Raw genomic sequence first — 12,470 nt, forward strand, 5'->3', positions numbered from 1 at the left:
TGTAGTCCCAGCTACTCAGGAGGCTGAGGCAGGAGGATCACTTGAGTCCAGGAGTTAAAGGCTGCAGAGAGCCGTGATCATGCCACTGCACTTCAGCCTGGGTGACAGAGCAAGACTGATAAAGTTTGGATGTGTTCCCCACCCAAATCTCAGGTTGAATTGTAATCCCCAGTGTTGGAGATAGGGCCTGGTGAGAGGTGACTGGGTCATGGGGGTGGATTTCTCATAATTAGTTTAGCACCATCGTTTTGGTGCTGTCCTCACAAAGTGTGTGAGTTCCGGTGAGCTTGGCTGTTCAAAAGTGTGGCACCTTGCTCCCTTTTTCTCTCTTGCTCCTCCTCCAGCCATGTGACATGCCTGCTCCCGCTTCATCTTTCGCCATAATTGTAAGTTTCCTGAGGCCTCCCCAGCAGCCAAGCAGACACCAGCATCATGGTTCCTGTACAGCCTGCAGAACTGTGAGCCAATTAAACATCATGTCTTTATAAATTACCCTGTCTCAGGTATTTCTTTATAGAAATGTGAGAATTAACTAATATAAAGACTCTTTCTTAAAAAAAAAAGTTTTCTGGTGATAAATAGAACACAGTGGACTATTTAGGGAGCATCACATGAAAAAATAAAATTGTTTTAAAATTTACTTGCCAATATTCTATATCATGCTCTTAAAGCCATTATGGTTTTTGTTGTTGTTGTTGCTATACATGTTGGTTCATGTAAAATATAAAATATATGTATATTTTTGGAAGGCGTTTTAGGTCAATTTTTTTTCTTTCTCAGCAAATAGAAGTGATGGAAATGTGGCTGACGACAGACAAGCAAATTTTATAATGACTGGCAGTAGCAGGAGAGAAAAAGCAAGATAAATGGAAGTGGAAAGACTATATGAAGGAGAGAACTGACAGTATAGATTCTTTAACCCACAATTTTTTTAACTTCTTAATTTTATGTTTTTAATATACATGGTTCTTTCATATACACCATGTTATTGAAAATGAATGGCACGAACCTAGATTAACTCAAAAGAGCAAGAAATGTGAAACTAGAGGGGAAATTTGCAAATGTATCTTTTTAAAACAGGATTCTCTTCTTTTTGTGGCAATGTTATTTGAACACCTACTGCAGGCTAGATGTCAAGAGTCAAATCGTTCTTTTGTAAACATCTTCCTAATGTACCCCAGTGAATATATTCAAGAAAAAATAAAATAAAATAAATAATGTGTATAAATTCCTCTTTTTCCTTATATGAAGGGAAAGTCAAGTTTTCGTTATTTTGGCAGGGAAGTGTAATTTTTGTTTATACCATTAAAGGAAACTGTACCCCTACCATATCTCATTGTCTCTCTCTCTCTCATGTACACATAAAGACACACACACACACACTGCACAATTTTAATAGAGTTAACTCTTTACTTTGATCTCCACGTTCATTCATATTTTTCTTACCTCATTAATAATAGGCCAATGTCTGTTATATGGTAAGGAGTGCTGAACTAGGCACTGGGGACACAGTACAGAATGAAACATTGCTATTACACTGAAAGATTTCTTAATCTCTTTAAGAGCAGGGATGTAGTATGTCTGAGTGTATGTATGCCTGTTACCATTGACTACATAGGATAGTTTTTTGCACATAGAGGTTCTTCAATAACTGCTGGTGAATGAACAGTGATAAATTTGTTTCATTGATTTAATTTCCACCTTTTTGTTTATTCAGCATAAGGATTAGTGATCATGAAACAAAATACATATGAAACATTCTTATCTTCAGTAAAAATTCTCAAAATTAAATTTTACACTTTAGATGACTTTTTATTCATTTACTAAACATGCATTGAGCCTCTATTAGGTGCTAAGCACTTATATTGATAGACCATGATGCACACCACAGACACAGTCCCTGCCTTCTTAGAGAAGACAATGTGTTGAGGGCTCCATTTTCTTTTCTGAATACAAACTAAGAATAATGCAGTATGAAGCAATAATGGGTGATCCTGTTAGAGGACCAAAGATGATTGATGTAAAATGCTTAGATATTTTATGTAGTTGCCAAATATTTGAAAATTTACCCAGAAGTGACTGAAAACTTTTTGGAAACAAAAACAAATAAAGCCAAAAGGTAAAATAAAAATATCTTTGCACTCTCGTTATTACCTATCTATAACTTTTTCACCGTAAGCTCTCCTGCTTGTTAGTGTAGTGTGGTTATATTAAACTTTTTAGTTATTATTTTTTATTCACTTTTCCACTAGAAAGTCATTATTGATTTAGCACACATGTTGATCTCATTTCATTTTTTCTTTTTATAGGCAAAATTTGATGCTATGCAACAAAAATACTCAAGCCCATTATCTTTTTTCCCCCCGAAATCTGAAAATTGCAGGGGACAGAGGGAAGTTATCCCATTAAAAAATTGTAAATATGTTCAGTTTATGTTTAAAAATGCACAAAACATAAGAAAATTGTGTTTACTTGAGCTGCTGATTGTAAGCAGTTTTATCTCAGGGGCAACTGCGTTTGGAAACAGACAGATATCTTGGCTCTTACCAGTGACAGAGAGAATCCTTTGAGGCTGTGAGTTCATGCTGAGTGATTTCCTATTAACCCATTTCAATAAATGAGTGTTTATCCCTTGTTCACATAAGAGCTGAGCCCTCATGCCGTGTTTTCTTTTCACAAATTTCCTGTTACTTTACTCCCTTTGTCGGTGTCTTACCTTAGCTTTCAAATCTATATGTGTTACACTTGTCATCATATATAGTCAAAAACCAATTGGCAATTAGTGAGAAATAATTATCGACATATAAAATGCAAATTATAAAACTATGTCAAACAAAATTAATTTGGAAATATTTTAACATATTTTACAAAAGTTCAGTTCTTTGATTTATAAATTGCTCTTATATTAGCAAGAAAAACACCAACACCGATTTAAAAAAAAGCTAATGAGCAAAGAACAGAAGTAGACAATTCACAGGAGAAGATACACAGGTTGATAACCAACAAATAATTAGTTGTATTCTGAATTATCTAGAAATGCAATTTTAAAAAGCAACAAAATATATCTTACTGCCTCTATGTAAAAAACAAAAACCAAACAAACAAACAAAAACCACCATAATTCTAGTAGCTTAAAACCATGATGATTCATTTCTTGTTCTTGCTATATATCATTCATGGGTCAGGGCTCTGCTCAATATCGTCAGTACCTTTAGACCAGCCCTAGAGAAGCACAGAAACTATATAACTTTGCCAGTCATAACAGTAAGAAAAACAGAGACCTCTGCTGTGGTTCTCACAGGGTATTCAATACTCTAGCTCAGAGATAAAACAGGTCACTTTGACTTGGCACTTATTAAGTAGAACTGACTAGATGGCCCCAGTCAACCACAGCCCTCCAGGATTCGTTAGAAGTCTGAGTAACAAGTACATAATGAGCATCAATAATGACTATTTCACTGGTATTCCCTTTTGGGCTTTATTTTTCTCCATACCAGGGTACCACTTCTATGCTACATTTATTCACTACTTACTTATTCTGTTCATTGTCTATTTATAGTCTCCTCTCCTCTTTCTCACCGAAAAACTAAAGTCCGTGAGGGCTCAAGGGCACAGACATTGTTTACCTTGTTCACCATTCTATTTCCAGCACTTAAAAATTGTCTGCTATATAGTATTTGCTCCTTAAAGAGTCACTAAAAGAATATAAAAAAATCTATCAAGTTCTATTTTTTAAAAAATATATTATAATCCCAAATGCTAGCAAGTGTGAAATGTTATGGATATTTGTATATACTGCTAGTGAACTAAAAATCTGGATTCATATTTTCTGGAAGTCAATTTGGCAATATACAACAAAATTAATTACAAATACAAGTAATTGTTTTGGAAAAACTGTTTCTTTTATAACCATTTAAAATATTAAATATTGAAAAACAATCTAAATTTCCAATGATGACATTATGATTAGATACATTTGATATGTCTATTAAAATATTAGCTATTCTAGTATAGAAAATTTATGTAATAATGAAAATATTCACAATGCAACGCATACGCAGCATAAGTTATTATGTTAAACACTCATGAGCTAAAGGAGAAATTAGGACAAATGCTCCTAACCAGGTGCAGACAGAGCTTATATACTGCCCAGCTTGTCTTTCTATACCAAACACCTAGAATTGACCAGTAAATTAATGTCTGTAATAGCAATGGAACACAAGAGTAAGCAACATTATTAAACTGTAATATATAAAGAAGCTCAAAGAAGGAAAGCAGTCTTCATGGATCCCAAGGAAGTGTGAACCTAGCATGGCACATTTTATCAGATGTTAAGGCTGGAGAATAATGCTCTTTGGCTCAATGCTCTGTTCTTCAGTCTCACTAATGTCACAGCCCCACCTTCTGGTTCAACTGAGGTGGCCGCTTGACCTTGGAAGCCATGCATACATCTCTGGTATCATTTTATGTTTTTGTCCTAGTCTCTTTTTATAAGGACACCAATCACTTTGGATTAAGGCCCATGCTGATAGCCTTATTTTAACTTATTTACTTTAAAGACCTTATCTCCAAATATTGTCACGTTCTGACTTGGGGCTTAGGGCTTAACATGTGAATTTTGGGGGACGAAACCAGTCCGTAATAGTTATAATTGGTTATCTGAAGAAAACCAGCCGACAACTTTGAAAGGATGCTCGTACTTGTCTCAACAATGCATTTCTTTCACTTTCACGAAGAGAGAGTCCTCTGGCTTATTCCTGGGGAGTGTGGTTAGGGAGTGTTTAAACAGTTTGCACATACGAGATCCATTCAACTATTTTTATCTCCCTGAACCTTCACATTTTTTCCTATACAGTGTGTTACCACTGTATCCAACTATTAATGCCATTCCCTGGTACTTGAACCACCATATTTAATCTTTGTTTCTAGGTGAGTTGGAGTTATATTGATAAAAGCAGCCTGATTCTGTCTTACAGTATTAGAATCTATTTGCATAAGTGTACCTCAGACTTCTGCAAATAAAAATTGGCAAGAAAGATCATGCAATTTGGGGGAGCTATATTTCTCTTGGTTCATTGAAGACCTTATTCTATTCTATCTAGGAAATTTTGTGATCTGCCTCTCTAAGAACATAGAGACAAAAGTTATTCCTTGATTAGGCAATGCTCAGTTGAGTCCTTAAAAGGTTTAATCAGGCCAGGTGTGGTGGCTCATGCCTGTAATCTCAGCACTTTGGGAGGCCGAGATGGAGACCATCCTGGCTAACATGGTGAAACCCCGACTCTACTAAAAATACAAAAAATTAGCCAGGCGTGGTGGCGGGCGCCTGTAGTCCCAGCTACTCAGGAGGCTGAGGCAGGAAAATTGCTTGAACTTGGGAGGCGGAGGTTGCAGTGAGCTGAGATCGCGCCACTGCTCTCCAGCCTGGTTGACAGAGCGAGACTCTGTGTCACCAAAAAAAAGAAAAAAAAAGGTTTAATCAAATGAAGTCTGGATTCATCAGAAGGGTAAAGAGGATCTCATCCTGCTGCAAGATTATTTCAAGGTATTTGGAAATTCAGAGTTCAAAATCTCAGACCATGTTGTATTTGCTCTAATGTCTCCATTGTACCTTTTTTGGTTTCCTAAGTCTTTTTTTCCCTTAGTAGGCAGAACTTGGTGCAGGTGATTTTTTTTTTGGTGTTGCAACACAGTAAGCATTACAATCTGGTTTGGGGGTCATTGTCAGCCATGGCTATAGGAGAAAAGGAGTCTTGAGGCTTTTTTGTTCTCCATCAATTCATTTCGAGATAATCTAAATTCCTGATTTGACCTTTTCTTTGTGTAGGATCTTCCAAGAAAGTCAGAAGAAGTTAGCCCGGTCTACAGACTGGGTTAATTATCTAGAGAAAAAGTTATTACAATTTTGAATAAATCATGAATTTTTAATAGTTTAACTTGAGAAATTGACTCAAGGCTACTATTCTCTCCATGCAAATAAAGCCAGAAAAGACAAGAGAAACTGGTAATTACAGTAAAGTATCTGAAAGCAGTCACTCAGGAAACTTTTCTGGTGAACAGCTGAGAATCAGCTACTTAGCTCTATTCATGGAGACGCATCAAAGAATGGTTCATTTAAACCAAGCTCACACATGCGGATATTTATAGCTCCTTTTTATACAGAGGAGGATGTTGTACATTCATTAATGTTAGTTGAACAAAAGATCAAGGTATATTTTGTGTCAACTTGACCAGTTAAGAGTTCAACAATGAATGATTATCAGTTAGTTAAAATAAAGTTTATTTAGGGATGATAAAATAAACTTCAATATTGATTTATGAAAAGGCTTTAAAAAGGGAAATTCTCTGTAAACGTGTACTCAATGGCCCATCAATAACTGTGGTCTTCTTGCTTCATTTATCCTGATTTTATCCTAAGCCAAGAGCGTAAAAATAAATATTAGATGCCAAGAGAAATGTAAACATGTCATTCTAATAAACCTCTTTACCGAACTCTTTTTTTAAAACTCAGAACACTTACTTGTTATTTTTGCCTCAAATATATTTATATTTGGTATGCATCTCTTAGCAACTTTCTGAGCAATATATTTTTAAAGTGCTGACAAAAATTTCTATTTTCTATACTTAGTACAATTCAATATTCAAATAACAAAAAAAAAAGCCAAAACATTTTACTTGAACTTTGAAAACCAAAGATGATTTATTTTATATTAATATGTTCAGTTACATTTAGAATCATTTGACAGAAAATTAATAATGATTAGAATTATACTGTTTGTATTGTCTAACTTTATCAGAAAGATATAAAATTGCTTAAAGTTTTAGGCATTTTGAACAAGAAATATATGTATATGTAAATGTGTACATTTAACACTAAATATAACACTAAATTATACTCTACCATGAATAATATTTGTGAAAATTATTGAAAAATGAGAATGAGTTTATAAAATAACATGCAAAAGATAGTAATTTTATATATGATGATGATTATAATGTACATTATTTCACAAATGGATAAATACTGAAATAAACTTTAACAAAAACATTTTTACTAGGTAGATAAGATTTTTAATATTTTCAGAATGAATTATATAACATAAAATTTGAGTGTATATGTTAATTAAAAAAGTGAGGAAGAAAATCTAAAATGTCAAGTTAGAGAAATGGAATTGCTTGAAACTCAAAATGAAAAAAAATATAAAAAATAATAATATATTAAAGAAAATGCCAGGATTCAGTTTGGATAAGGAACCTTTTTAAAAAAAATGTTTGTAGAGATAGGGTCTCACTATGTTGCCCAGGCTGGTCTCTGAAAGTGCTGAGATTACAGGCATGAGCCACCACGCCCACACCTGGATAAGGAATCTTAAACATTAAGGAAAATGTTGGCAATATACAGCTACAAAATTGAAAAGTACACAAATACAGTTACTAAATTTATAGGAAAATAAGAGGAGCATTTAAAGGAAATATAAAGAGATCACATGTGAAAATATCTGTCACAGTGCTTTCCTGAGTCAGTGTATTTTAATTTTTTTCTTTTCTTTCTGGAACTTACAGATTTGAAAAGAAGAAGAAAGGGAAAGCAAAGTGTAAAATATGTATTTGAATTTATAAATAGGATAACTCAGTGGATACTGTTGCTATCACTTATACATATTCTGCAATAAAATAGCTTGCTTTGCTGTGAGGACAGTGAATTCCACTTTGAGTTGAAACACTGAAAGATGCCTGATTTGAGAAGTCAGGCAGGCAGATGAATAGTACTCAGGGAAAAGGCCCAAGATACAGATAAACCTGGTAGTTATCAGTCTATACAGAGGGGAGAATCATTGTAGATGTAAGGCATCTCCTATCTTACTCGAAATGTTGTCCTTTGAGCAACAGAATTTGGTTCACCCAGGAGCTTGACGGCAAGGTGGAATCTTGGGCTCTGCCTTGACATCCTGGATCAGAAATGCATTTTAAGAAGATCTACCCGTGACTTAAATACACACTAAAATATGAGAACTACCAGCCTAGAGAATACCATGAGAAATGAAGACTATGTCTGAAGAATTCTAAATGCTAAAGAGAAGGATGAAAGGAAACACAAATATCAATTTATGGTAATATCAGGGACATAGAGAAACACAGAGAGACAGGTTTCATGAAAGGAAATGGAGGAGTTTTAAGGAAGGGCCCACGATGCCCAGTGCTTCTGAGAAGGTCAGTAAAATAAATATTGGAAGGGGCCCCTAAAATTCGACTATCATGTAGTCATTACTGATGTTTCTGGAACAATTTATGTTAAGCAGTGTTGGAAAGAAGCTAGATATCTGTGGCTTAGTAAGTGATTAGGAAGTGTGAAATTTAACATAACAAGTAGAGAATAGATCACATTTACAAAATTTGGCAGTGAATACAGTCAGAAGTTTTACAGCAAGAAAAAGGTTGGAGAAACTTTCTTGTAACTGGAGAATTTTATGCATAACAAAAAGAGGTCATAGGAGAAGAAACTGATTGCTAGACCAAAATCATTGCAGAATAAAGACATGGGAACTCAAATGGGGTTGCTGTTACTGGAGAAGTTAATAGAATGAAAATAATTAAGAAGCTAAGTTGAGAGGTATCCAAGTAATTATCTCAGTTTTTCTGCAAACACAGATAAGATAGGATATGTGTTTATGGGTCTCAACTCTAGAATCACACTTTCTGACTTGAATTCCAGTTGCTCACCCTTTTATTAACTCTGTTTTCTACACTGTAAGATTGGAATTATAATCAAATCTTTTTTTCTTCTTTTTGAGACGGAGTCTCACTCAGTCACCTAGGCTGGAGTGCAGTGGTGCGATTTTGGCTCACTGCAACCTCTGCCTTCTAGGCTCAAGTGATCTTCCTGCCTCAGCCTCCTAAGTAGCTAGGACCACAGATGAGAGCAACCATGCCCAGCTAATTTTTGTATTCTTGATAAAGATGGGATTTTGCCATGTTGCCCAGGCTGGCCTCGAACTCTTCGGTTCAAGTGATCCACTTGCCTTGGCCTCCCAAAGTACTGGGATTACAGGCGTGAGCCACTGTGCCCAGCCTCAAATCTTTATATCAGAAGCAAACCACAGAAATTTTTTGTTCTGTTTGTTTGAGGTGACAGAAATTTCCAGCAAGCTAGACAATTGAAATCAGAAATGAGCAGGCTTGGTGGCAGGTAGGTAACAGTAGATTTCATCTCCTCCCAAGCACTCTGAGGCCAGGCCTATTCCCTCTTACACTATCCTCTGGCTCTGGCCATGGAGGTAAAAAGACAGGGGAGCTGAAGCTGATGCCTGAAATCTAGAGATCTGCAGTATTCAAAAGATTATTGATAGAGCAACTGGGGAAATAAGAGACAAGCCAGAGATGGTAGAATCCAAAAAGAATTTTAGGGAAACAGAGACTGAATGTTCAAAGAAACCAAATGTTTCAGAGGTCAAAGTAGATGAAAATAGAAGTTCAGGTCTGTCTGTGTTCAGAATAAAAGGAATAATTATGTATGCAGGATTTTAAGGGACTACCACATAATTAGGGCTGCAGTTTAGAATATGACTATGAATATGTATGGGGTAGGGGTTGCAGAGGTTGAGAGGGTGTTTAATTGTAAAATGTGTGGTGTGAAAATGTGACTCATCTACACTGGGGCCTGATCACAAATAACATAAGTAGTGTTCCAGGGAATTCTGATTTATTATGACAGACAGATTCTGTAGATTGGGTTGGCAGTCAACACTATAGAGGTGATTATAAGACAGTAGGGCCGGGCATGGTGGGTGGCTCACGCCTGTAATCACAGCACTTTGGGAGGCCAAGGTGAGCAGATCACAAGGGCAAGAGATTGAGACAATCCTGGCCAGCATGGTGAAACCCCATCTCTACTAAAAACACAAAAATTAGCTGGGCGTGGTGGCGAGTGCCTGTGGTCCCAGCTACTTGGGAGGGTGAGGCAGGAGAATCACCTGAATCCCAGAGGCAGAGGTTGCAGTGAGCTGAGATCATGCCACTGCATTCCAGCCTGGCAACAGAGTGAGGCTACCTCTCAAAAAAAGAAAAAAAAAGTAGAACAGATAAAGTATCTGAGGGAGAAAGTGGAAAGAGAAAAGGATGAAGAAGGAGAGCTGAGATCTGCAAAGCTCTTACAACTAGAGTATCATTCTAAAAATGAACAAATGATAAACATGAAAATAAGCAAGCAGCTGCCAGGTGAACATGTGGATGGCAAGATCAGTAAGACTGAGCATCTATATTCCAGTAAGTGCAGTAAGTTCTACAGCATCAGCAATGGAGAGCCATAAAACGGAGTGCACAATTGGTATGGCGCATATATGATAGGATATTATAGGGAGCTTGTTCTGCTCAGGGTGGTGGTGGCATTGGTGCCACTGCCTATAGAGAAGAAGATGAGTAGGAATTCTTGAGCTAATGGAGTGGACAAAGTGGGAGTTATTGTTAGAATAATGGTTGTGTTGTGGGGAACAAAGGGATCCAAAGATGCGGGGGCATCTGAGGAAGTGGGTACTAAGGGAATATCAGAATGAAGAGGTAGAAGAGAATTATTTTCAGTATGTAGCAATACTCATTTATTAAATATGTCAGGAGAGGCAGAAGTACATAGCAAGGATTTATCTGTCATGAAAATTAATTTATTCCAACGCCTTGCCTGAAGTAATAATCACTAACTGATCATGGTTTCCTTTCATAGGAAGCCCAAACAAACCCTAGAATCTTTCTTGACTTAGTAAGTGGTACAGGGAGTTTACCAAAGGCAATTATTAGTGTACAAAATAAAACTCATTGCTATTGATAGTTTGACTGTAAAGGAAGACAAAATAACACAAGAAAGAGAGGTCAGATAGATTGGTAGTATGGATATTTGTATTAAGAAAGATGCAGAGGGATAGAGGTGAGGAGAACCAAACGGAAATGCTGAAATAATATAGGAAGTCGGAAATTAATAGAAGTAGCAGATAATCAATATTTGTAGTGAGTTAAAGTATATCCTTTCCTTCTTACATGTTAGCTAACAATGGCTTAAGAAAAATTGGTGCTTAGCATGAAATTGGAAATTTGGAATTGCTAAATTCTTTCTTAAGGTCTGCTGTGCTTGATTTATTTAATGGTCTACGCTCTTTGCAGTGTGACATCACAGTTCATTAGCTAAGTGGTTATTTGGGTTTATATTTGCATTTTGCTCTATGTACCCATATCAGGAATTGTATTTTAAGAACACTTTGAATTTTTAAACAACTTTTAACTCAAAGGTGTTACAACAACATTTGTAAAAAAAAAACAAAAAACAAAAAAACCCCTGAAATTTGTTATGAAAAAAGTAAGTCTGAAGGTCACTTATAATGTGATCAGAAAGAAAACAAAAATGAAAGCTCCCAAATCTCCCTATTTAAGCTAGAGGTTTTCTTCACATATTTAAACTTGTTCATTGCATATCTAATCCTTTTACCCTAAAGTCCTTAATTATAATACAGGCTTTAGTCCAATTTCATCTCATAAGAATTTTTTTCTGAAACAATAGCCACGCTATAATTTGGTTTTATTATTAAAAAAATTATAGCAATATATCAAATACTATCAAATTACATAACAAAAAGTATAAGGAGTGGTTGTAGATGATTAAAAAGAAAGATGGCTTTTAGAAAGGAAATATAATTATAAATTAGCCTTGAGAAAATAAAGGACAATATTCCAAGCACAGGGTGCCTAATAATGGTTTATGACTTATATATGAGAACTAGAGAAAAAGGGTGAAATAACAAGTTCATAAGAAAAATATGCAATTTATATTCTAAGTGAGCTAAAAAATCAAATGAGAGAAGAGCCAGTATTTTTTACTCATTATAAAATACAAGAAGGGCAATTCAATGTACAAGCTTATTCATATATATATATATAAAATTTATTTGAATAAGACATAGAAAGTGGCTGGCCAGAGGGAGAGTGGAAAGAGGCAGAAGCCATATTTCTTTAATAAGTAAACTTTCCATAACCCCCATCACAACATTTATCACTAGAGGCAGCAGGGATGCTGTTGGACTACATGACGTAAGAGCTGTAAATTTTTCAAAATTCCAAGCAGAATTTTCTCTAAATTATTTTACCTGAGAAGATTTCCACTTAATGGTATATATTTATGAGATCAGTTGCTTAGAAACAGAATAAAGAGAGAAACTGATGACAAGAAAACCATGATACACTCTCTCCATGATTTCTTGTGAAAATTTAGTTTTCATTGAATTTTTTAGTTTTAGCTTTATATATACTTGATTCACGGTATTTAGTGTCAGATATCAATAATGTTTCATAATTGAGAATTGTACTTATTTTTAATACATAGAGTCTTTCCCTTTATCATTTTTATTTGAAATTATATCTTTAATAATATAGGTATTGTAGTTTCTACTTTTATTTAAAATACATTTCATTTCATGGTTTCCCTCGCATTA

This window comes from Pan troglodytes, chromosome 1, assembly GCF_028858775.2.
Source record: "Pan troglodytes isolate AG18354 chromosome 1, NHGRI_mPanTro3-v2.0_pri, whole genome shotgun sequence".
Lineage (NCBI taxonomy): Eukaryota > Metazoa > Chordata > Mammalia > Primates > Hominidae > Pan > Pan troglodytes.